Genomic DNA, 25,154 nt, shown 5'->3' with positions numbered 1-25,154 from the left:
TGAACACGTGCCATGAATATCTGTAAAATTCGGTTTACTCCTTGCAGATAATTGTTGAAGGAGTTTCTGTAGTCAAATCAAATCAAATTTATTTTTATATAGCCCTTCGTACATCAGCTGATATTCTCAAAGTGCTGTACAGAAACCCAGCCTAAAACCCCAAACAGCAAGCAAAGCATGTGAAAGAAGCACGTGCGCTAGGAAAAACTCCCTAGGAAAAACTCCCTAGAAAGGCCAAAAACCTAGGAAGAAACCTAGAGAGGAACCAGGCTATGAGGGGTGGCCAGTCCTCTTCTGGCTGTGCAGGGTGGATATTATAACAGAACATGGTCAAGATGTTAATGTTAAAATGTTCATAAATGACCAGCATGGTCAAATAATAATAATCATAGTAGTTGTCGAGGGTGCAACAAGCACGTCCGGTGAACAGGTCAGGGTTCCATAGCCGCAGGCAGAACAGTTGAAACTGGAGCAGCAGCACGGCCAGGTGGACTGGGGACAGCAAGGAGTCATCATACCAGGTAGTCCTGAGGCATGGTCCTAGGGCTCAGGTCCTCCGAGAGAAAGACAGAAAGAGAGAAAGAGAGAATTAGAGAGAGCATATTTAAATACACACAGGACACCGGATAAGACAAGAGAAATACTCCAGATGTAACAGACTGACCCTAGCCCCCCGACACATAAACTACTGCAGCATAAATACTGGAGGCTGAGACAGGAGGGATCAGAAGACACTGTGGCCCCATCCGATGATACCCCCGGACAGGGCCAAACAGGCAGGATATAACCCAACCCACTTTGCCAAAGCACACCCCCCACACCACTAGAGGGATGTCTCCAACCACCAACTTACCGTCCTAAGACAAGGCCGAGTATAGCCCACAACGATCTCCGCCATGGCACAACCCAAGGGGGGGGTGCCAACCCAGACAGGAAGACCACGTCAGTGACTCAACCCACTCAAGTGACGCACCCCTCCCATGGACGGCATGGAAGAACACCAGTAGGCCAGTGACTCAGCCCCTGTAAAAGGGTTAGAGGCAGAGAATCCCAGTGGAAAGAGGGGAACCGGCAAGGCAGAGACAGCAAGGGCGGTTCGTTGCTCCAGCCTTTCCGTTCACCTTCACACCCCTGGGCCAGACTATACTTAATCATAGGACCTACTGAAGAGATAAGTCTTCAGTAAAGACTTAAAGGTTGAGACTGAGTCTGCGTCTCTCACATTGGTAGGCAGACCATTCCATAAAAATGGAGCTCTATAGGAGAAAGCCCTACCTCCAGCCGTTTGCTTAGAAATTCTAGGGACAATTAGGAGGCCTGCGTCTTGTGACCGTAGCGTACGTGTAGGTATGTACGGCAGGACCAAATCGGAAAGATAGGTAGGAGCAAGCCCATGTAATGCTTTGTAGGTTAGCAGTAAAACCTTGAAATCAGCCCTTGCCTTAACAGGAAGCCAGTGTAGGGAGGCTAGCACTGGAGTAATATGATCAAATTTTTGGGTTCTAGTCAGGATTCTAGCAGCCGTATTTAGCACTAACTGAAGTTTATTTAGTGCTTTATCCGGGTAGCCGGAAAGTAGAGCATTGCAGTAGTCCAGCCTAGAAGTAACAAAAGCATGGATTAATTTTTCTGCGTCATTTTTGGACAGAAAGTTTCTGATTTTTGCAATGTTACGTAGATGGAAAAAAGCTGTCCTTGAAACAGTCTTGATATGTTCTTCAAAAGAGAGATCAGGGTCCAGAGTAACGCCAAGGTCCTTCACAGTTTTATTTGAGACGACTGTACAACCATCCAGATTAATTGTCAGATTCAACAGAAGATCTCTTTGTTTCTTGGGACCTAGAACAAGCATCTCTGTTTTGTCCGAGTTTAAAAGTAGAAAGTTTGCAGCCATCCACTTCTTTATGTCTGAAACACAGGCTTCTAGCGAGGGCAATTTTGGGGCTTCACCATGTTTCATTGAAATGTACAGCTGTGTGTCGTCCGCATAGCAGTGAAATTTAACATTATGTTTTCGAATGACATCCCCAAGAGGTAAAATATATAGTGAAAACAATAGTGGTCCTAAAACGGAACCTTGAGGAACACCGAAATTTACAATTGATTTGTCAGAGGACAAACCATTCACAGAGACAAACTGATATCTTTCCGACAGATAAGATCTAAACCAGGCCAGAACTTGTCCATGTAGACCAATTTGGGTTTCCAATCTCTCCAAAAGAATGTGGTGATCGATGGTATCAAAAGCGGCACTAAGATCTAGGAGCACGAGGACAGATGCAGAACCTCGGTCTGACGTCATTAAAAGGTCATTTACCACCTTCACAAGTGCAGTCTCAGTGCTATGATGGGGTCTAAAACCAGACTGAAGCGTTTCGTATACATTGTTTGTCTTCAGGAAGGCAGTGAGTTGCTGTGCAACAGCTTTTTCTAAAATTTTTGAGAGGAATGGAAGATTCGATATAGGCCGATAGTTTTTTATAATTTCTGGATCTAGATTAGGTTTTTTCAAGAGAGGCTTTATTACTGCCACTTTTAGTGAGCTTGGTACACATCCGGTGGATAGAGAGCCGTTTATTATGTTCAACATAGGAGGGCCAAGCACAGGAAGCAGCTCTTTCAGTAGTTTAGTTGGAATAGGGTCCAGTATGCAGCTTGAGGGTTTGGAGGCCATGATTATTTTCATCATTGCGTCAAGAGATATAGTACTAAAACACTTTAGTATCTCCCTTGATCCTAGGTCCTGGCAGAGTTGTGTAGACTCAGGACAATGGAGCTTTGGAGGAGTACCCAGATTTAAAGAGGAGTCTGTAATTTGCTTTCTAATGATCATGATCTTTTCCTCAAAGAAGTTCATAAATGTATTACTGCTGAAGTGAAAGCCATCCTCCATTTGCGAAGGCTGCTTTTTAGTTAGCTTTGCGACAGTATCAAAAAGAAATTTCGGATTGTTCTTATTTTCCTCAATTAAGTTGGAAAAATAGGATGATCGAGCAGCAGTGAGGGCTCTTCGATACTGCACGCTACTGTCTTTCCAAGCTAGTCGGAAGACTTCCAGTTTGGTGTGGCGCCATTTCCGTTCCAATTTTCTGGAAGCTTGCTTCAGAGCTCGTGTATTTTCTGTATACCAGGGAGCTAGTTTCTTATGACAGATGTTTTTAATTTTTAGGGGTGCAACTGCATCTAGGGTATTGCGCAAGGTTAAATTGAGTTCCTCGGTTAGGTGGTTAACTGATTTTTGTCCTCTGACGTCCTTGGGTAGGCAGAGGCAGTCTGGAAGGGCATCAAGGAATCTTTGGGTTGTCTGAGAATTTATAGCACGACTTTTAATGCTCCTTGGTTGGGGTCTGAGCAGATTATTTGTTGCAATTGCAAACGTAATAAAATGGTGGTCTGATAGTCCAGGATTATGAGGAAAAACATTTAGATCCACAACATTTATTCCATGGGACAAAACTAGGTCCAGAGTATGACTGTGGCAGTGAGTAGGTCCAGAGACATGTTGGACAAAACCCACTGAGTCGATGATGGCTCCGAAAGCCTTTTGGAGTGGGTCTGTGGACTTTTCCATGTGAATGTTAAAGTCACCAAAAATTAGAATATTATCTGCTATGACTACAAGATCCGATAGGAATTCAGGGAACTCAGTGAGGAACACTGCATATGGCCCAGGAGGCCTGTAAACAGTAGCTATAAAAAGTGAGTGAGTAGGCTGCATAGATTTCATGACTAGAAGCTCAAAAGACGAAAACGTCATTGTTTTTTTTTTTGTAAATTGAAATTTGCTATCGTAAATGTTAGCAACACCTCCGCCTTTGCTGGATGCACGGGGGGTATGGTCACTAGTGTAACCAGGGGGTGAGGCCTCATTTAACACAGTAAATTCATCAGGCTTAAGCCATGTTTCAGTCAGGCCAATCACATCAAGATTATTATCAGTGATTAGTTGATTGACTATAACTGCCTTGGAAGTGAGGGATCTAACATTAAGTAACCCAATTTTGAGATGTGAGGTATCACAATCTCTTTCAATAATGGCAGGAATGGAGGAGGTCTTTATACTAGTGAGATTGCTAAAGCGAACACCGCCATTTTTAATTTTGCCCAACCTAGATCGAGGCACAGACACGGTCTCAATGGGGAAAGCTGAGCTGACTACGCTGACTGTGCTAGTGGCAGACTCCACTAAGCTGGCAGGCTGGCTAACAGCCTGCTGCCTGGCCTGCACCCTATTTCATTGTGGAGCTAGAGGAGTTAGAGCCCTGTCTATGTTCGTAGATAAGATGAGAGCACCCCTCCAGCTAGGATGGAGTCCGTCACTCCTCAACAGGCCAGGCTTGGTCCTGTTTGTGGGTGAGTCCCAGAAAGAGGGCCAATTATCTACAAATTCTATCTTTTGGGAGGGGCAGAAAACAGTTTTCAACCAACGATTGAGTTGTTAGACTCTGCTGTAGAGCTCATCACTCCCCCTAACTGGGAGGGGGCCAGAGACAATTAATCGATGCCGACACATCTTTCTAGCTGATTTACACGCTGAAGCTATGTTGCGCTTGGTGACCTCTGACTGTTTCATCCTAACATCGTTGGTGCCGACGTGGATAACAATATCTCTATACTCTCTACACTCGCCAGTTTTAGCTTTAGCCAGCACCGTCTTTAGATTAGCCTTAACGTCGGTAGCCCTGCCCCCTGGTAAACAGTGTATGATCGCTGGATGATTAGTTTTAAGTCTAATACTGCGGGTAATGGAGTCGCCAATGACTAGGGTTTTCAATTTGTCAGAGCTAATGGTGGGAGCCGTCGGCGTCTCAGACCCCACAACGGGAGGAGTAGAGACCAGAGAAGTCTCGGCCTCCGACTCCGACTCGCTTAATGGGGAGAACCGGTTGAAAGTTTCTGTCGGCTGAATAAGCGACACCGGTTGAGCATTCCTACAGCGTTTCCCTCCAGAAGCCATGAGAAAGATGTCCGGCTGCGGGGACCGTGCGAGGGGGTTTATACTAACGTTACTATCTGTACTTACTGGTGGCACAGACGCTGTTTCATCCTTTCCTACACTGAAATTACCCTTGCCTAACGATCGCGTCAGAAGCTGGGCTTGCAGCACAGCTATCCTTGCCGTAAGGCGATCGTTCTAGTGTAGTGGTTATCACGTTCGCTTAACACGCGAAAGGTCCTCGGTTCGAAACCGGGGGGAAACAGAGCTCTTTGACACGTGCAGTAGGTACTGTACTTTCAACAAAGAATTGTTATTTTCATAAATTCTGTATTTTGGAAATTCGAATACGTGCCCTGAATATCTGTAAAATTCGGTTTACTTCTTGCAGGAAAATCAAGCAGCAGTTTCTGTAGTGTAGTGGTTATCAAGTTTGCTTTACACGCGAAAGGTCCTCGGTTCGAAACCGGGCGGAAACAGTGCTCTTTGACACGTGCAGTAGGTACAGTACTTTTAAAAGAGAATAATAATTTTCATAAATTCCTAAATTTGGAAATTTCAACACGTCCCATGAATATCTGTAAAATTCGGTTTACTCCTTGCAGATAATTGTAGAAGCAGTTTCTGTAGTGTAGCGGTTATCACGTTCGCTTCACACGCCCCTTTTTGGAGTTTCAGGAAGTGGAAGAGAAGCAGGTGTCTGAGTGCTTGAGAGAGAATATCGTTGTTTTTGGAGGTCTAGTTGACTTATAAGTTTGAAAGTTTGTGAGTGACTGTAGTGAAGTTTCTGTGAAACGTTTTTGCTATTGTCCCCCATCAGCGTGAGCTGTTTGGGGGATATTGCTTAAAATAACCGGACGGACAACATGGCTTCGACATCAAGAATACAAACGACGACGAGAAAGGACAACAGTGAAATCAGAATGTTAAACGAAGAACTGAAAAAAAGAACATATGAGAAGGAACTGACGGTGAACGTGGAAATAAGTGGAGAAGGGAAAATAACAACGATGGAATTGCTGAGAGGAATAAAGGAAGTTTGCGGAACAATACTGGGATGTCGAATGAAAGACGGGAATAAGTATGAAGTAACAATGTCTCATGTAAATGGAAAAGAAAGACTAATAGACGGGCTAAAGATAAAGAACTGTCAAATCATGGCTAAAGAACTAGGGAACGATGAGCTGGTGGTGTCCTTTTTGAACTTGCCCGCATACATTACGGATGAGGAGATAGAAGAGAAACTAAAAGGCTGGAAGGTGAAGGCGACCACGCCAATCAAGAGGAGGATGTGGCCAGGAACGGACATTGTAGATGGGACAAGATTTTGCAAGGTAAAGTTTACAGACAATGTGCAATCCTTGCCATATTCTACAAAATTTAACACTGTCGAGGGATTTGAATATTTTCGTGTAATCCACGACAATCAAGTGAAGGTATGTAGATTATGTATTCAGCCGGGGCACATACTTAAGGAATGTCCGGAATTCACATGCCACAAATGTAGTGAACAAGGGCATTATGCCAGAGAATGTCGGAACATAGGAAATGTGTGCAAAATGTGTGACAGACCTAAAGTTAGATGTAGCTGTAATAAGGGAGAAAATCACTTACTTTTGCAAACAATGGACCTCACGTCTGAGGAAGAGGGGAGTGTGCCTATGGAGAGGGAGGATGAGAGTGACATGGAGAGTGTGACTCCAGAGACAGTGGCAGATAAGCTTGAAGAGCCTGTAATGTCTCCTGGCAAAGCACGAGACGCCGTTTTAGTCTCTGCTGCTGACAAGGTGGAACAGCAGCACATGATGGGTGAAAGACATACACAGGTAGAGATGGTGCAAGGTGCTTCTCAGGTGCCTGAGCCAGCTTTAAGCCTGTGTAAAAATTACACCAAAGAGTGGGCTGGGTCCACTGAAGTCACGGGCACTGTTAAAGCGCACTTTTCAAAAGGCTTCCCCGCCGATCCCCCCAAAAATCCAAATAAAGAGACGGATGATGAAATAGATAGTGAGGATCTTCAGTTGTTTGTAAAAAATAAGAGGTCATTGTCGAAAACCAGGGAGATGATGGGTTTTGGAAAAAAGAAAAAGTAGGATTTTTAAGGACTTGTTTGGCTCTGATTATACTTCTGCACACATTCATAATGATTACAGTCGCATCCCTAAATGGTAACAGTTTGAGAAACATGAGCAAATTTGAGCAGGTATTAGTGTCTGTTAAGGCAGACATGTTGTGTTTTCAAGAGACCAATTGGACAGACTCCAAAATGCAGGAGATTAAGAGTAAATGGTCAGATTTAATTTTTTGTAGTCATGGAGGGGATAAAACATGTGGTGTGGCTATTTTGATAAAAAATGATGTGGTGCAAAATGTAAAAGAAATATATGCTGACAATGATGGCAGACTTATTGTAATTGAATTTGAAGTTCAAAATGTAGTTTTTCGTTTAATTAATGTTTATGCTTCAAACATTGAATCTGAAAGGAGAGAAATGTTTCACAAATTAAAAACACTGTGCTCAGAAAACTGTATACTGATAGGAGATTTTAATGTGAGGTGTAGTAGAATGGATGCCTCTAGTTGTGCTAAATTCAGATATGACTCTTCTAGAAATGCATTATGGAAACTTATGAATGAGGAGAATCTAGTAGATATATGGAGGGCTGAAAATCCAAACAGAAGAGTATTCTCTAGAAGGCAGGTGGTTCTAAAGGAATTAAAACAAAGCAGAATTGATTTATGTCTAGCAAAACAAGAATTGGTGCAGAATGTTAAGAAGGTGTCATATACCTTTACAGCATATAGTGATCATGCAGTAATGTCATTTCAAATGGGTTTTGGTGTGGAGAGGAGAGGGGGAGGTGTCTGGTGTTTAAATGCCAGTCTGTTAAAGGAGGAAGGATATAGAAATGAAATTGTTGAATGTATTAATGATGAAATGTCTAATGTACTGTTAAAAGAGAATGTGTGTTTATGGTGGGAGGAAGTGAAAGTAAAAGTAAAAAATAGGAGTATTAGGTACGCAAAAAATCATAACCGTTTAGATAAGCAGAAAGAAATAATGCTTAGGAATAGGATGTTGCATGAACTTGAAAAGGCTGATACGGATCCAGACTATGATGTTGTGAATTATTTGAAAATCCATGCAGAGCTGGGTCGTTATGAAAAAAATAAATGTTTGGGTGCTATTGTTAGGAGCAGGGCACAGTACGCTTTGGAGGGAGAGAAATGTACATCCTTTTTTTTGGGTCTGGAAAAAAGAAAACAAACTAAGAGTTACATTGTAGAGTTGGAAGATGAAAGAGGTGTAAAGGTAAACGATTTTGTTGGGATCTTAGAGACAGTTGAAACCTTTTACAGAAATCTTTACAAAAAGAATGATGTAGATAAAGTGTGTGTTGTAAAAGTGTTGGATACAATTAGTGCCAAAGTATCGCAGGCAGATAGAATGATGTGTGATGAAGAGATTTCGATTATGGAAATCAAGGAAGCAATTGTTAGCACGCAAGGTAATAAAAGTCCGGGTTTGGATGGTTTAACAAATGAGTTCTATAAAGTCTTTGTAGATATTTTGGCACCCATTTTAGTGAGGGTGTTTCATTATATGGAAGAGAATAAGGAAATCCCTGAGTCTATGTCAACTGGAATGTTAACGATCTTATTCAAAAATAGGGGCAGTAGATTAAAGTTAGAAAATTATAGGCCTATTAGCCTTCTAAATTCGGATTATAAGATACTGACTAAAGTGTTAGCGAATAGGATGAAAAAGGTGATTGGGAGTATTATTGAATCAACACAAGCCTACGGCATACCTGGAAGAGATATTTCAGATGTAATTTGTACAATTAGGGATGTTGTTAATCAAATGAAAAATGAAGGTGGTATAGTTTTAAGTTTGGACTTTAACAAAGCTTTCGATAGAGTGGAGCACAGCTTTTTATTACAGACTTTGGAGAGGTTTGGGTTTGGGCCAAAGTTTGTATCTTGGATCAACCTGTTGTATAGTGGGGCTAAAAGTTGTGTTAAATGTAACGGAGTGTTAACAGATACTTTCCCTGTGGAGAGGTCAGTAAGGCAGGGCTGTCCTTTGTCAGCTCTGCTGTACAGTGTTTCTACAGAACCGTTAGCTACATTGATAAATAGTAATAAAGAAGTAAGGGGTGTTGGAATCCCAGGTGGTGGTGTCAGTGTTGTACATCAGTACGCTGATGACACTACTTGTACTGTGAAGGATATAGAAAGTATTGGAAGCATTATGGGGATCATAGATATATATGGCAAGGCATCGGGTGCTAAAGTTAATATAGAGAAGACTGAAATAATGTTTGTTGGGGATATCAATGTAAACGGGTGTGAGATTCCATTCAAGAGCGCAAAGGATTTTATTAAAGTGCTGGGAGTAAACATTGGTGTAAAGGAGAAAGAGGCAAAAGATATAACTTGGACTGGGATACTTAATAAAGTCAAGCTAACGTTGAATTTCTGGAAAAATAGAAAACTAAAGTTACAAGGGAAAGTAATTGTTGCAAATGCTTTGGTATTATCCAAATTTGTGTATGTTTTGGGAGTCCTGGACATGCCGGAGTGGGTCCTAAATGAATTGAATAATGTGGTGTCAAATTTTATTTGGGATGGTAAAGGAGTGAGAATATCTCAGAAAACATTGATTGCTGACTATGTGGATGGAGGTTTAAAACTTGTAGATTTAGATGTCAAAAGAAAAGCTATTAGGATAAAAACAGTAAAGAAATATTTGTATGACAGTGAAGATTATGGCTGGAAACACTTCTTTAGAGTCTACTTAGAGGAGAGTGGTGGTTGTGAGGATAATGGTTTATTGATGGGGCTTAAAAGGGCAATGTTTGAAAAGGTACCAGATTTTTATAAAGAGGTGCTAAATGCATGGGCAGAGTTGTTGCCTAATGTATATTATGAATGTGGACATATTGACCTGATTATGAATCAACCTATATTTCTGAATGAGAAAATCAAGAACAAAGAAAAAGTTTTGTATAATAAAGTATTTATGAGTGCAGGTCTACGGCAAATAAAAGATTATACTTATGAGGTAATTCCAGGGTTTTTACCTGGGGAAGCTATTTTTGACATAATCAATGAATGGGATGAAGAGGTGGGAAGGGGAACAGTGAATAATATGTATGACAAGATAAAGAATAGTATACCAAGAGCATGGGTTGATTTAATAAATAGTGAAGTTGAAAGAGAAGATTTATTTGTATTTCCTAATTTGTTCATTGGTAGCAGTAAGAAGAAAGTACATTTATCTAGTATACCAGTGAAAAGATTGTATAGAATAATGGTAGGAAAAGTGTGTAGAAGGCCGGCTGCTGAGAAATTTTGGAAAGTAGTTTTTCCGGAATTGGATGAAAAAAAGATATGGGGAAATTTAAATGTAAAATATAATAGTAAGGAGTGTGAAAATAATGATTTCAAACTAAGACATAATAGAATATTTACAAAGGTGGTGCTAAAGAAAATTAATTGTGAGATAGAAAGGGAATGCGACGTATGTGGACGTTTCCCGGAAACTCTTATGCATTTGTTTATAGAATGTGAGGATTTAAAATATTTTTTTTGTAAAGTTAAGGAAATGTTATGTAGAAACTGGGGGGGAGATTTTGTGAAAAAGTATGCGTGGGAGGAACTTTTGTTATTTGGAGTGTCTGGTAAATGTGAGGGTGCTAATGTGTGTTTGTTGAATATGGTTTTGAGTTTTGTGAGGTATGCTATTTTTTGTAGGAGGAATTATGTTTCTTTTGACAGAAAGAGGGTTCAGGTGTGGAGTATCTTTATAGCACTGTTCAGTAAACACATAGATATGTTGTTTAATTATGGGATGGAACATTTTGATGAGTCTTTTGTTGAAGGGAGTGGGTTAATTTCACGAGAGGAGAGTGGAGGTATCACTTATAATTTTTGAAAGCACTGTTTTGATATTTTCTTTGTTGATAATTTGATAGGGGGTGAATTGTTCACCTGCCTCTGTTAGTCTAGTGTCTTCTGTATTGTTCTCTGTGGATTGTACTGTAAACAGTAGATTGTACTGTAAATATTGTAAACAAACATTTTTGATAATAAAAAAAAAAAAAAAAAAATCACGTTCGCTTAACACGCGAAAGGTCCTCGGTTCGAAACCGGGCGGAAACAGAGCTCTTTGACACGTGCAGTAGGTACTGTACTTTCAACAAAGAATTGTTATTTCATGAATTCTGTATTTAGGAAATTCGAATACGTGCCATGAATATCTGTAAAATTCGGTTTACTCCTCGCAGCTAAATGTAGCAGCAGTTTCTGTAGTGTAGTGGTTATCATGTTTGTTCACACGCTAAAGGTCCCTGGTTTGAAACCAGGCGGAAACAACGCTCATCGACACATTCAAGAAGTACCATAGTGTTAACAAAGAATTTCATTAATCCCTTATTTTGGAAATTCGAATACGTGCCATGAATATTTTTAAAATTCGGTTTACTCCTTGCAGCTAATTGTAGCAGTACTTTCTGTGGTGTAGTGGTTATCACGTTCGCTTCACACGCGAAATGTCACTGGTTCGAAACCGGGCGGAAACAACGCTCATTGACACATTCTGTAGTACCATAGTGGTAACAGAAAATTTCATGAATTCGTTATTTTGGAAATTCGAATACGTGCCATCAATATTTTTAAAATTCGGGTTACTCCTTGCAGAAAAATCAAGCAGCAGTTTCTGTAGTGTAGTGGTTATCACGTTAGCTTTACACGTGAAAGGTCCTCAGTTTGAAACCGGGAGGAAACAGTGCTCTTTGACATGTGCAGTAGGTACTGTACTATTAACAGAGAATAGTTATTTTCATAAATGCCTAATTTTGGAAATTTGAACTCGTGCCATGAATATCTGTAAAATTCAGTTTACTCCTTGCAGATAATTGTTGAAGCAGTTTCTGTAGTGTAGCGGTTATCACGTTCGCTTAACACGCGAAAGGTCCTCTGTTCGAAACCGGGCGGAAACAGAGCTCTTTGACACGTGCAGTAGGTACTGTACTTTCAACAAAGAATTGTTATATTCATGAATTCTGTATTTTGGAAATTTGAATACGTGCCATGAATATCTGTAAAATTCTGTTTAATCCTCGCAGCTAAATGCAGCAGCAGTTTCTGTAGTGTAGTGGTTATCACGTTTGTTCACACGCGAAAGGTCCCTTGTTCGAAACCAGGCGGAAACAACGCTCATCGACACATTCATGAAGTACCATAGTGTTAACAAAGAATTTCATTATTCTCTTATTTTGGAAATTCGAATACGTGCCATGAATATCTGTAAAATTCGGTTTAATCCTCGCAGCTAAATGCAGCAGCAGTTTCTGTGGTGTAGTGGTTATCACGTTCGCTTCACACGCGAAAGGTCCCTGGTTCGAAACCGGGCGGAAACTACGCTCGTTGACACATTCTGTAGTACCATAGTGGTAACAGAAAATTTCATGAATTCTTTATTTTGGAAATTCGAATACGTGCCATGAATATTTTTAAAATTCGGTTTACTCCTTGCAGATAATTGTGGAAGAACTTTCTGTAGTGTAGTGGTTATCACGTTCGCTTAACCCGTGAAAGGTCCTCGGTTCGAAACCGGGCGGAAACAGAGCTCTTTGACAAGTGCATTAGGTACTGTACTTTCAACAAAGAATTGTTATTTTCATGAATTCTGTATTTTGGAAATTCGAATATGTGACATGAATATCTGTAAAATTCGGTTTACTCCTTGCAGCTAAATGTAGCAGCAGTTTCTGTAGTGTAGTGGTTATCACGTTCGCTTTACACGCGAAAGGTCCTCGGTTCGAAACCGGGCGGAAACAGTGCTGTTTGACAAGTGCAGTAGGTACTGTACTTTCAACAAAGAATTGTTATTTTCATGAATTCTGTATTTTGGAAATTCGAATACATGCCATGAATATCTGTAAAATTCGGTTTACTCCTTGCAGCTAAATGTAGCAGCAGTTTCTGTAGTGTAGTGGTTATCACGTTCGCTTTACACGCGAAAGGTCCTCGGTTCGAAACCGGGCGGAAACAGTGCTCTTTGACACGTGCAGTAGGTACAGTACTTTTAAAAGAGAATAGTTATTTTCATAAATGCCTAAATTTGGACATTTCAACACGTGCCATGAATATCTTTAAAATTCGGTTTACTCCTTGCAGATAATTGTTGAAGCAGTTTCTGTAGTGTAGCGGTTATCACGTTCGCTTAACACGCGGAAGGTCCTCGGTTCGAAACCGGGCGGAAACAGATCTCTTTGACACGTACTGTACTTTCAACAAAGAATTGTTATTTTCATAAATTCTGTATTTTGGAAATTCGAATACGTGCCATGAATATCTGTAAAATTCGGTTTACTCCTTGCAGCTAAATGTAGCAGCAGTTTCTGTAGTGTAGTGATTATCACGTTCGCTTTACACGTGAAAGGTCCTCGGTTCGAAACCGGGCGGAAACAGAGCTCTTTGACAAGTGCAGTAGGTACTGTACTTTCAACAAAGAATTGTTATTTCATGAATTCTGTATTTTGGAAATTCGAATACGTGCCCTGAATATCTGTAAAATTCGGTTTACTTCTTGAAGGAAAAACAAGCAGCAGTTTCTGTAGTGTAGTGGTTATCACGTTCGCTTTACACGTGAAAGGTCCTCGGTTCGAAACCGGGCGGAAACAGAGCTCTTTGACAAGTGCAGTAGGTACTGTACTTTCAACAAAGAATTGTTATTTTCATGAATTCTGTATTTTGGAAATTCGAATACATGCCATGAATATCTGTAAAATTCGGTTTACTCCTTGCAGATAATTGTTGAAGCAGTTTCTGTGGTGTAGTGGTTATCACGTTCGCTTCACACGCCCTTTTTTGGAGTTTCAGGAAGTGGAAGAGAAGCAGGTGTCTGAGTGCTTGAGAGAGAATATCGTTTTTTTTGGAGGTCTAGTTGACTTATAAGTTTGAAAGTTTGTGAGTGACTGTAGTGAAGTTTCTGTGAAACGTTTTTGCTATTGTCCCCCATCAGCGTGAGCTGTTTGCCTGAGCCAGCTTTAAGCCTGTGTAAAAATTACACCAAAGAGTGGGCTGGGTCCACTGAAGTCACGGGCACTGTTAAAGCGCACTTTTCAAAAGGCTTCCCCGCCGCTCCCCCCAAAAATCCAAATAAAGAGACGGATGATGAAATAGATAGTGAGGATCTTCAGTTGTTTGTAAAAAATAAGAGGTCATTGTCGAAAACCAGGGAGATGATGGGTTTTGGAAAAAAGAAAAAGTAGGATTTTTAAGGACTTGTTTGGCTCTGATTATACTTCTGCACACATTCATAATGATTACAGTCGCATCCCTAAATGGTAACAGTTTGAGAAACATGAGCAAATTTGAGCAGCTATTAGTGTCTGTTAAGGCAGACATGTTGTGTTTTCAAGAGACCAATTGGACAGACTCCAAAATGCAGGAGATTAAGAGTAAATGGTCAGATTTAATTTTTTGTAGTCATGGAGGGGATAAAACATGTGGTGTGGCTATTTTGATAAAAAATGATGTGGTGCAAAATGTAAAAGAAATATATGCTGACAATGATGGCAGACTTATTGTAATTGAATTTGAAGTTCAAAATGTAGTTTTTCGTTTAATTAATGTTTATGCTTCAAACATTGAATCTGAAAGGAGAGAAATGTTTCACAAATTAAAAACACTGTGCTCAGAAAACTGTATACTGATAGGAGATTTTAATGTGAGGTGTAGTAGAATGGATGCCTCTAGTTGTGCTAAATTCAGATATGACTCTTCTAGAAATGCATTATGGAAACTTATGAATGAGGAGAATCTAGTAGATATATGGAGGGCTGAAAATCCAAACAGAAGAGTATTCTCTAGAAGGCAGGTGGTTCTAAAGGAATTAAAACAAAGCAGAATTGATTTATGTCTAGCAAAACAAGAATTGGTGCAGAATGTTAAGAAGGTGTCATATACCTTTACAGCATATAGTGATCATGCAGTAATGTCATTTCAAATGGGTTTTGGTGTGGAGAGGAGAGGGGGAGGTGTCTGGTGTTTAAATGCCAGTCTGTTAAAGGAGGAAGGATATAGAAATGAAATTGTTGAATGTATTAATGATGAAATGTCTAATGTACTGTTAAAAGAGAATGTGTGTTTATGGTGGGAGGAAGTGAAAGTAAAAGTAAAAAATAGGAGTATTAGGTACGCAAAAAATCATAACCGTTTAGATAAGCAGAAAGAAATAATGCTTAGGAATAGGATGTTGCATGAACTTGAAAAGGCTGATACGGATCCAGACTATGATGTTGTGAATTATTTGAAAATCCATGCAGAGCTGGGTCGTTATGAAAAAAATAAATGTTTGGGTGCTATTGTTAGGAGCAGGGCACAGTACGCTTTGGAGGGAGAGAAATGTACATCCTTTTTTTGGGGTCTGGAAAAAAGAAAACAAACTAAGAGTTACATTGTAGAGTTGGAAGATGAAAGAGGTGTAAAGGTAAACGATTTTGTTGGGATCTTAGAGACAGTTGAAACCTTTTACAGAAATCTTTACAAAAAGAATGATGTAGATAAAGTGTGTGTTGTAAAAGTGTTGGATACAATTAGTGCCAAAGTATCGCAGGCAGATAGAATGATGTGTGATGAAGAGATTTCGATTATGGAAATCAAGGAAGCAATTGTTAGCACGCAATGTAATAAAAGTCCGGGTTTGGATGGTTTAACAAATGAGTTCTATAAAGTCTTTGTAGATATTTTGGCACCCATTTTAGTGAGGGTGTTTCATTATATGGAAGAGAATAAGGAAATCCCTGAGTCTATGTCAACTGGAATGTTAACGATCTTATTCAAAAATAGGGGCAGTAGATTAAAGTTAGAAAATTATAGGCCTATTAGCCTTCTAAATTCGGATTATAAGATACTGACTAAAGTGTTAGCGAATAGGATGAAAAAGGTGATTGGGAGTATTATTGAATCAACACAAGCCTACGGCATACCTGGAAGAGATATTGCAGATGTAATTTGTACAATTAGGGATGTTGTTAATCAAATGAAAAATGAAGGTGGTATAGTTTTAAGTTTGGACTTTAACAAAGCTTTCGATAGAGTGGAGCACAGCTTTTTATTACAGACTTTGGAGAGGTTTGGGTTTGGGCCAAAGTTTGTATCTTGGATCAACCTGTTGTATAGTGGGGCTAAAAGTTGTGTTAAATGTAACGGAGTGTTAACAGATACTTTCCCTGTGGAGAGGTCAGTAAGGCAGGGCTGTCCTTTGTCAGCTCTGCTGTACAGTGTTTCTACAGAACCGTTAGCTACATTGATAAATAGTAATAAAGAAGTAAGGGGTGTTGGAATCCCAGGTGGTGGTGTCAGTGTTGTACATCAGTACGCTGATGACACTACTTGTACTGTGAAGGATATAGAAAGTATTGGAAGCATTATGGGGATCATAGATATATATGGCAAGGCATCGGTTGCTAAAGTTAATATAGAGAAGACTGAAATAATGTTTGTTGGGGATATCAATGTAAACGGGTGTGAGATTCCATTCAAGAGCGCAAAGGATTTTATTAAAGTGCTGGGAGTAAACATTGGTGTAAAGGAGAAAGAGGCAAAAGATATAACTTGGACTGGGATCCTTAATAAAGTCAAGCTAACGTTGAATTTCTGGAAAAATAGAAAACTAAAGTTACAAGGGAAAGTAATTGTTGCAAATGCTTTGGTATTATCCAAATTTGTGTATGTTTTGGGAGTCCTGGACATGCCGGAGTGGGTCCTAAATGAATTGAATAATGTGGTGTCAAATTTTATATGGGATGGTAAAGGAGTGAGAATATCTCAGAAAACATTGATTGCTGACTATGTGGATGGAGGTTTAAAACTTGTAGATTTAGATGTCAAAAGAAAAGCTATTAGGATAAAAACAGTAAAGAAATATTTGTATGACAGTGAAGATTATGGCTGGAAACACTTCTTTAGAGTCTACTTAGAGGAGAGTGGTGGTTGTGAGGATAATGGTTTATTGATGGGGCTTAAAAGGGCAATGTTTGAAAAGGTACCAGATTTTTATAAAGAGGTGCTAAATGCATGGGCAGAGTTGTTGCCTAATGTATATTATGAATGTGGACATATTGACCTGATTATGAATCAACCTAGATTTCTGAATGAGAAAATCAAGAACAAAGAAAAAGTTTTGTATAATAAAGTATTTATGAGTGCAGGTCTACGGCAAATAAAAGATTATACATATGAGGTAATTCCAGGGTTTTTACCTGGGGAAGCTATTTTTGACATAATCAATGAATGGGATGAAGAGGTGGGAAGGGGAACAGTGAATAATATGTATGACAAGATAAAGAATAGTATACCAAGAGCATGGGTTGATTTAATAAATAGTGAAGTTGAAAGAGAAGATTTATTTGTATTTCCTAATTTGTTCATTGGTAGCAGTAAGAAGAAAGTACATTTATCTAGTATACCAGTGAAAAGATTGTATAGAATAATGGTAGGAAAAGTGTGTAGAAGGCCGGCTGCTGAGAAATTTTGGAAAGTAGTTTTTCCGGAATTGGATGAAAAAAAGATATGGGGAAATTTAAATGTAAAATATAATAGTAAGGAGTGTGAAAATAATGATTTCAAACTAAGACATAATAGAATATTTACAAAGGTGGTGCTAAAGAAAATTAATTGTGAGATAGAAAGGGAATGCGACGTATGTGGACGTTTCCCGGAAACTCTTATGCATTTGTTTATAGAATGTGAGGATTTAAAATATTTTTTTTGTAAAGTTAAGGAAATGTTATGTAGAAACTGGGGGGGAGATTTCGTGAAAAAGTATGCGTGGGAGGAACTTTTGTTATTTGGAGTGTCTGGTAAATGTGAGGGTGCTAATGTGTGTTTGTTGAATATGGTTTTGAGTTTTGTGAGGTATGCTATTTTTTGTAGGAGGAATTATGTTTCTTTTGACAGAAAGAGGGTTCAGGTGTGGAGTATCTTTATAGCACTGTTCAGTAAACACATAGATATGTTGTTTAATTATGGGATGGAACATTTTGATGAGTCTTTTGTTGAAGGGAGTGGGTTAATTTCACGAGAGGAGAGTGGAGGTATCACTTATAATTTTTGAAAGCACTGTTTTGATATTTTCTTTGTTGATAATTTGATAGGGGGTGAATTGTTCACCTGCCTCTGTTAGTCTAGTGTCTTCTGTATTGTTCTCTGTGGATTGTACTGTAAACAGTAGATTGTACTGTAAATATTGTAAACAAACATTTTTGATAATAAAAAAAAATAAATAAAAATAAAGAAAAAAAAAATCACGTTCGCTTAACACGCGAACGGTCCTCGGTTCGACACCGGGCGGAAACAGAGCTCTTTGACGCGTGCAGTAGGTACTGTACTTTCAACAAAGAATTGTTATTTTCATTAATTCTGTATTTTGGAAATTCGAATACGTGCCATGAATATTTTTAAAATTTGGTTTACTCCTTGCAGCTAATTGTAGCAGTAGTTTCTGTGGTATAGTGGTTATCACTTTTGCTTCACACGCGAAAGGTCCCTGGTTCGAAACCGGGCGGAAACAACGCTCATTGACACATTCTGAAGTACCATAGTGGTAACAAAAAATTTCATGAATTCTTTATTTTGGAAATTCGAATACGTGCCCTGAATATCTGTAAAATTCGGTTTACTTCTTGCAGGAAAATCAAGCAGCAGTTTCTATAGTGTAGTGGATATCACGTTCGCTTTACACGCGAAAGGTCCTTGGTTCGAAACCGGGCTGAAACAGTGCTCTTAAACACGTGCAGTAGGTACAGTACTTTTAAAAGAGAATAGTTATTTTCATAAATTCCTAAATTTGGAAATTTCAACACGTGCCATGAATATCTGTAAAATTCGGTTTACTCCTTGAAGATAATTGTTGAAGCAGTTTCTGTAGTGTAGCGGTTATCACGTTCGCTTTACACGCCCCTTTTTGGAGTTTCAGGAAGTGGAAGAGAAGCAGGTGTCTGAGTGCTTGAGAGAGAATATCGTTTTTTTTTTTAGGTCTAGTTGACTTATAAGTTTGAAAGTTTGTGAGTGACTGTAGTGAAGTTTCTGTGAAACGTTTTTGCTATTGTCCCCCATCAGCGTGAGCTGTTTGGGGGATATTGCTTAAAATAACCGGACGGACAACATGGCTTCGACATCAAGAATACAAACGACGACGAGAAAGGACAACAGTGAAATCAGAATGTTAAACGAAGAACTGAAAAAAAGAACATATGAGAAGGAACTGACGGTGAACGTGGAAATAAGTGGAGAAGGGAAAATAACAACGATGGAATTGCTGAGAGGAATAAAGGAAGTTTGCGGAACAATACTGGGATGTCGAATGAAAGACGGGAATAAGTATGAAGTAACAATGTCTCATGTAAATGGAAAAGAAAGACTAATAGACGGGCTAAAGATAAAGAACTGTCAAATCATGGCTAAAGAACTAGGGAACGATGAGCTGGTGGTGTCCTTTTTGAACTTGCCCGCATACATTACGGATGAGGAGATAGAAGAGAAACTAAAAGGCTGGAAGGTGAAGGCGACCACGCCAATCAAGAGGAGGATGTGGCCAGGAACGGACATTGTAGATGGGACAAGATTTTACAAGGTAAAGTTTACAGACAATGTGCAATCCTTGCCATATTCTACTAAATTTAACACTGTCGAGGGATTTGAATATTTTCGTGTAATCCACGACAATCAAGTGAAGGTATGTAGATTATGTATTCAGCCGGGGCACATACTTAAGGAATGTCCGGAATTCACATGCCACAAATGTAGTGAACAAGGGCATTATGCCAGAGAATGTCGGAACATAGGAAATGTGTGCAAAATGTGTGACAGACCTAAAGTTAGATGTAGCTGTAATAAGGGAGAAAATCACTTACTTTTGCAAACAATGGACCTCACGTCTGAGGAAGAGGGGAGTGTGCCTATGGAGAGGGAGGATGAGAGTGACATGGAGAGTGTGACTCCAGAGACAGTGGCAGATAAGCTTGAAGAGCCTGTAATGTCTCCTGGCAAAGCACGAGACGCCGTTTTAGTCTCTGCTGCTGACAAGGTGGAACAGCAGCACATGATGGGTGAAAGACATACACAGGTAGAGATGGTGCAAGGTGCTTCTCAGGTGCCTGAGCCAGCTTTAAGCCTGTGTAAAAATTACACCAAAGAGTGGGCTGGGTCCACTGAAGTCACGGGCACTGTTAAAGCGCACTTTTCAAAAGGCTTCCCCGCCGATCCCCCCAAAAATCCAAATAAAGAGACGGATGATGAAATAGATAGTGAGGATCTTCAGTTGTTTGTAAAAAATAAGAGGTCATTGTCGAAAACCAGGGAGATGATGGGTTTTGGAAAAAAGAAAAAGTAGGATTTTTAAGGACTTGTTTGGCTCTGATTATACTTCTGCACACATTCATAATGATTACAGTCGCATCCCTAAATGGTAACAGTTTGAGAAACATGAGCAAATTTGAGCAGGTATTAGTGTCTGTTAAGGCAGACATGTTGTGTTTTCAAGAGACCAATTGGACAGACTCCAAAATGCAGGAGATTAAGAGTAAATGGTCAGATTTAATTTTTTGTAGTCATGGAGGGGATAAAACATGTGGTGTGGCTATTTTGATAAAAAATGATGTGGTGCAAAATGTAAAAGAAATATATGCTGACAATGATGGCAGACTTATTGTAATTGAATTTGAAGTTCAAAATGTAGTTTTTCGTTTAATTAATGTTTATGCTTCAAACATTGAATCTGAAAGGAGAGAAATGTTTCACAAATTAAAAACACTGTGCTCAGAAAACTGTATACTGATAGGAGATTTTAATGTGAGGTGTAGTAGAATGGATGCCTCTAGTTGTGCTAAATTCAGATATGACTCTTCTAGAAATGCATTATGGAAACTTATGAATGAGGAGAATCTAGTAGATATATGGAGGGCTGAAAATCCAAACAGAAGAGTATTCTCTAGAAGGCAGGTGGTTCTAAAGGAATTAAAACAAAGCAGAATTGATTTATGTCTAGCAAAACAAGAATTGGTGCAGAATGTTAAGAAGCTGTCATATACCTTTACAGCATATAGTGATCATGCAGTAATGTCATTTCAAATGGGTTTTGGTGTGGAGAGGAGAGGGGGAGGTGTCTGGTGTTTAAATGCCAGTCTGTTAAAGGAGGAAGGATATAGAAATGAAATTGTTGAATGTATTAATGATGAAATGTCTAATGTACTGTTAAAAGAGAATGTGTGTTTATGGTGGGAGGAAGTGAAAGTAAAAGTAAAAAATAGGAGTATTAGGTACGCAAAAAATCATAACCGTTTAGATAAGCAGAAAGAAATAATGCTTAGGAATAGGATGTTGCATGAACTTGAAAAGGCTGATACGGATCCAGACTATGATGTTGTGAATTATTTGAAAATCCATGCAGAGCTGGGTCGTTATGAAAAAAATAAATGTTTGGGTGCTATTGTTAGGAGCAGGGCACAGTACGCTTTGGAGGGAGAGAAATGTACATCCTTTTTTTTGGGTCTGGAAAAAAGAAAACAAACTAAGAGTTACATTGTAGAGTTGGAAGATGAAAGAGGTGTAAAGGTAAACGATTTTGTTGGGATCTTAGAGACAGTTGAAACCTTTTACAGAAATCTTTACAAAAAGAATGATGTAGATAAAGTGTGTGTTGTAAAAGTGTTGGATACAATTAGTGCCAAAGTATCGCAGGCAGATAGAATGATGTGTGATGAAGAGATTTCGATTATGGAAATCAAGGAAGCAATTGTTAGCACGCAAGGTAATAAAAGTCCGGGTTTGGATGGTTTAACAAATGAGTTCTATAAAGTCTTTGTAGATATTTTGGCACCCATTTTAGTGAGGGTGTTTCATTATATGGAAGAGAATAAGGAAATCCCTGAGTCTATGTCAACTGGAATGTTAACGATCTTATTCAAAAATAGGGGCAGTAGATTAAAGTTAGAAAATTATAGGCCTATTAGCCTTCTAAATTCGGATTATAAGATACTGACTAAAGTGTTAGCGAATAGGATGAAAAAGGTGATTGGGAGTATTATTGAATCAACACAAGCCTACGGCATACCTGGAAGAGATATTTCAGATGTAATTTGTACAATTAGGGATGTTGTTAATCAAATGAAAAATGAAGGTGGTATAGTTTTAAGTTTGGACTTTAACAAAGCTTTCGATAGAGTGGAGCACAGCTTTTTATTACAGACTTTGGAGAGGTTTGGGTTTGGGCCAAAGTTTGTATCTTGGATCAACCTGTTGTATAGTGGGGCTAAAAGTTGTGTTAAATGTAACGGAGTGTTAACAGATACTTTCCCTGTGGAGAGGTCAGTAAGGCAGGGCTGTCCTTTGTCAGCTCTGCTGTACAGTGTTTCTACAGAACCGTTAGCTACATTGATAAATAGTAATAAAGAAGTAAGGGGTGTTGGAATCCCAGGTGGTGGTGTCAGTGTTGTACATCAGTACGCTGATGACACTACTTGTACTGTGAAGGATATAGAAAGTATTGGAAGCATTATGGGGATCATAGATATATATGGCAAGGCATCGGGTGCTAAAGTTAATATAGAGAAGACTGAAATAATGTTTGTTGGGGATATCAATGTAAACGGGTGTGAGATTCCATTCAAGAGCGCAAAGGATTTTATTAAAGTGCTGGGAGTAAACATTGGTGTAAAGGAGAAAGAGGCAAAAGATATAACTTGGACTGGGATACTTAATAAAGTCAAGCTAACGTTGAATTTCTGGAAAAATAGAAAACTAAAGTTACAAGGGAAAGTAATTGTTGCAAATGCTTTGGTATTATCCAAATTTGTGTATGTTTTGGGAGTCCTGGACATGCCGGAGTGGGTCCTAAATGAATTGAATAATGTGGTGTCAAATTTTATTTGGGATGGTAAAGGAGTGAGAATATCTCAGAAAACATTGATTGCTGACTATGTGGATGGAGGTTTAAAACTTGTAGATTTAGATGTCAAAAGAAAAGCTATTAGGATAAAAACAGTAAAGAAATATTTGTATGACAGTGAAGATTATAGCTGGAAACACTTCTTTAGAGTCTACTTAGAGGAGAGTGGTGGTTGTGAGGATAATGGTTTATTGATGGGGCTTAAAAGGGCAATGTTTGAAAAGGTACCAGATTTTTATAAAGAGGTGCTAAATGCATGGGCAGAGTTGTTGCCTAATGTATATTATGAATGTGGACATATTGACCTGATTATGAATCAACCTATATTTCTGAATGAGAAAATCAAGAACAAAGAAAAAGTTTTGTATAATAAAGTATTTATGAGTGCAGGTCTACGTCAAATAAAAGATTATACATATGAGGTAATTCCAGGGTTTTTACCTGGGGAAGCTATTTTTGACATAATCAATGAATGGGATGAAGAGGTGGGAAGGGGAACAGTGAATAATATGTATGACAAGATAAAGAATAGTATACCAAGAGCATGGGTTGATTTAATAAATAGTGAAGTTGAAAGAGAAGATTTATTTGTATTTCCTAATTTGTTCATTGGTAGCAGTAAGAAGAAAGTACATTTATCTAGTATACCAGTGAAAAGATTGTATAGAATAATGGTAGGTAAAGTGTGTAGAAGGCCGGCTGCTGAGAAATTTTGGAAAGTAGTTTTTCCGGAATTGGATGAAAAAAAGATATGGGGAAATTTAAATGTAAAATATAATAGTAAGGAGTGTGAAAATAATGATTTCAAACTAAGACATAATAGAATATTTACAAAGGTGGTGCTAAAGAAAATTAATTGTGAGATAGAAAGGGAATGCGACGTATGTGGACGTTTCCCGGAAACTCTTATGCATTTGTTTATAGAATGTGAGGATTTAAATTTTTTTTTTTGTAAAGTTAAGGAAATGTTATGTAGAAACTGGGGGGGAGATTTCGTGAAAAAGTATGCGTGGGAGGAACTTTTGTTATTTGGAGTGTCTGGTAAATGTGAGGGTGCTAATGTGTGTTTGTTGAATATGGTTTTGAGTTTTGTGAGGTATGCTATTTTTTGTAGGAGGAATTATGTTTCTTTTGACAGAAAGAGGGTTCAGGTGTGGAGTATCTTTATAGCACTGTTCAGTAAACACATAGATATGTTGTTTAATTATGGGATGGAACATTTTGATGAGTCTTTTGTTGAAGGGAGTGGGTTAATTTCACGAGAGGAGAGTGGAGGTATCACTTATAATTTTTGAAAGCACTGTTTTGATATTTTCTTTGTTGATAATTTGATAGGGGGTGAATTGTTCACCTGCCTCTGTTAGTCTAGTGTCTTCTGTATTGTTCTCTGTGGATTGTACTGTAAACAGTAGATTGTACTGTAAATATTGTAAACAAACATTTTTGATAATATAAAAAAAAAAAAAAAAAAAATCACGTTCGCTTTACACGCGAAAGGTCCTCGGTTCGAAACCGGGCGAAAACAGTGGTGTTTGACATGTGCAGTAGGGACAGTACTTTTAAAAGAGAATAGTTATTTTCATAAATTCCTAATTTTGGAAATTTGATCACTTGCCATGAATATCAGTAAAATTCGTTTTACTCCTTGCAGGTAAGTGTTACAGCAGTTTCTGTAGTGTAGTGGTTATCACGTTCGCTTCACACGCGAAAGGTCCCTGGTTCGAAACCAGGCGGAAACAACGCTCATTGTTGTGTTTTCAAGAGACCAATTGGACAGACTCCAAAATGCAGGAGATTAAGAGTAAATGGTCAGATTTTATTTTTTGTAGTCATGGAGGGGATAAAACATGTGGTGTGGCTATTTTGATAAAAAAAATGATCTGGTGCAAAATGTAAAATAAATATATGCTGACAATGATGGCAGACTTATTGTAATTGAATTTGAAGTTCAAAATGTAGTTTTTCGTTTAATTAATGTTTATGCTTCAAACATTGAATCTGAAAGGAGAGAAATGTTTCACAAATTAAAAACACTGTGCTCAGAAAACTGTATACTGATAGGAGATTTTAATGTGAGGTGTAGTAGAATGGATGCCTCTAGTTGTGCTAAATTCAGATATGACTCTTCTAGAAATGCATTATGGAAACTTATGAATGAGGAGAATCTAGTAGATATATGGAGGGCTGAAAATCCAAACAGAAGAGTATTCTCTAGAAGGCAGGTGGTTCTAAAGGAATTAAAACAAAGCAGAATTG

The 25,154-nt window shown here is 38.7% G+C and overlaps 8 non-coding genes across 8 annotated transcripts; all 8 read left to right on the top strand.

The window, feature by feature from the left end:
* Positions 1 to 5,342: 5,342 nt before the first annotated feature.
* trnav-uac (transfer RNA valine (anticodon UAC)) lies at positions 5,343 to 5,415 on the top strand. Its single transcript has one exon. It is a non-coding gene; the product is annotated as a tRNA-Val (tRNA).
* A 6,875-nt stretch (positions 5,416 to 12,290) lies between these two features.
* trnav-cac (transfer RNA valine (anticodon CAC)) lies at positions 12,291 to 12,363 on the top strand. The gene has a single exon. It is a non-coding gene; the product is annotated as a tRNA-Val (tRNA).
* Positions 12,364 to 12,710: 347 nt separating this feature from the next.
* trnav-uac (transfer RNA valine (anticodon UAC)) lies at positions 12,711 to 12,783 on the top strand. Its single transcript has one exon. It is a non-coding gene; the product is annotated as a tRNA-Val (tRNA).
* A 141-nt stretch (positions 12,784 to 12,924) lies between these two features.
* Positions 12,925 to 12,997, top strand: trnav-uac (transfer RNA valine (anticodon UAC)). The gene has a single exon. It is a non-coding gene; the product is annotated as a tRNA-Val (tRNA).
* Positions 12,998 to 13,343: 346 nt separating this feature from the next.
* Positions 13,344 to 13,416, top strand: trnav-uac (transfer RNA valine (anticodon UAC)). Its single transcript has one exon. It is a non-coding gene; the product is annotated as a tRNA-Val (tRNA).
* A 140-nt stretch (positions 13,417 to 13,556) lies between these two features.
* trnav-uac (transfer RNA valine (anticodon UAC)) lies at positions 13,557 to 13,629 on the top strand. The gene has a single exon. It is a non-coding gene; the product is annotated as a tRNA-Val (tRNA).
* A 5,028-nt stretch (positions 13,630 to 18,657) lies between these two features.
* Positions 18,658 to 18,730, top strand: trnav-uac (transfer RNA valine (anticodon UAC)). Its single transcript has one exon. It is a non-coding gene; the product is annotated as a tRNA-Val (tRNA).
* Positions 18,731 to 24,564: 5,834 nt separating this feature from the next.
* trnav-cac (transfer RNA valine (anticodon CAC)) lies at positions 24,565 to 24,637 on the top strand. Its single transcript has one exon. It is a non-coding gene; the product is annotated as a tRNA-Val (tRNA).
* The last annotated feature ends 517 nt before the right edge of the window (positions 24,638 to 25,154 follow it).

Source organism: Salmo salar, chromosome 18, assembly GCF_965601325.2.
Source record: "Salmo salar chromosome 18, fSalSal1, whole genome shotgun sequence".
NCBI classification, from domain to species: domain Eukaryota; kingdom Metazoa; phylum Chordata; class Actinopteri; order Salmoniformes; family Salmonidae; genus Salmo; species Salmo salar.
Note: the sequence above shows the minus strand (reverse complement) of the source record. Positions and strands in the feature narration are given on the sequence as shown.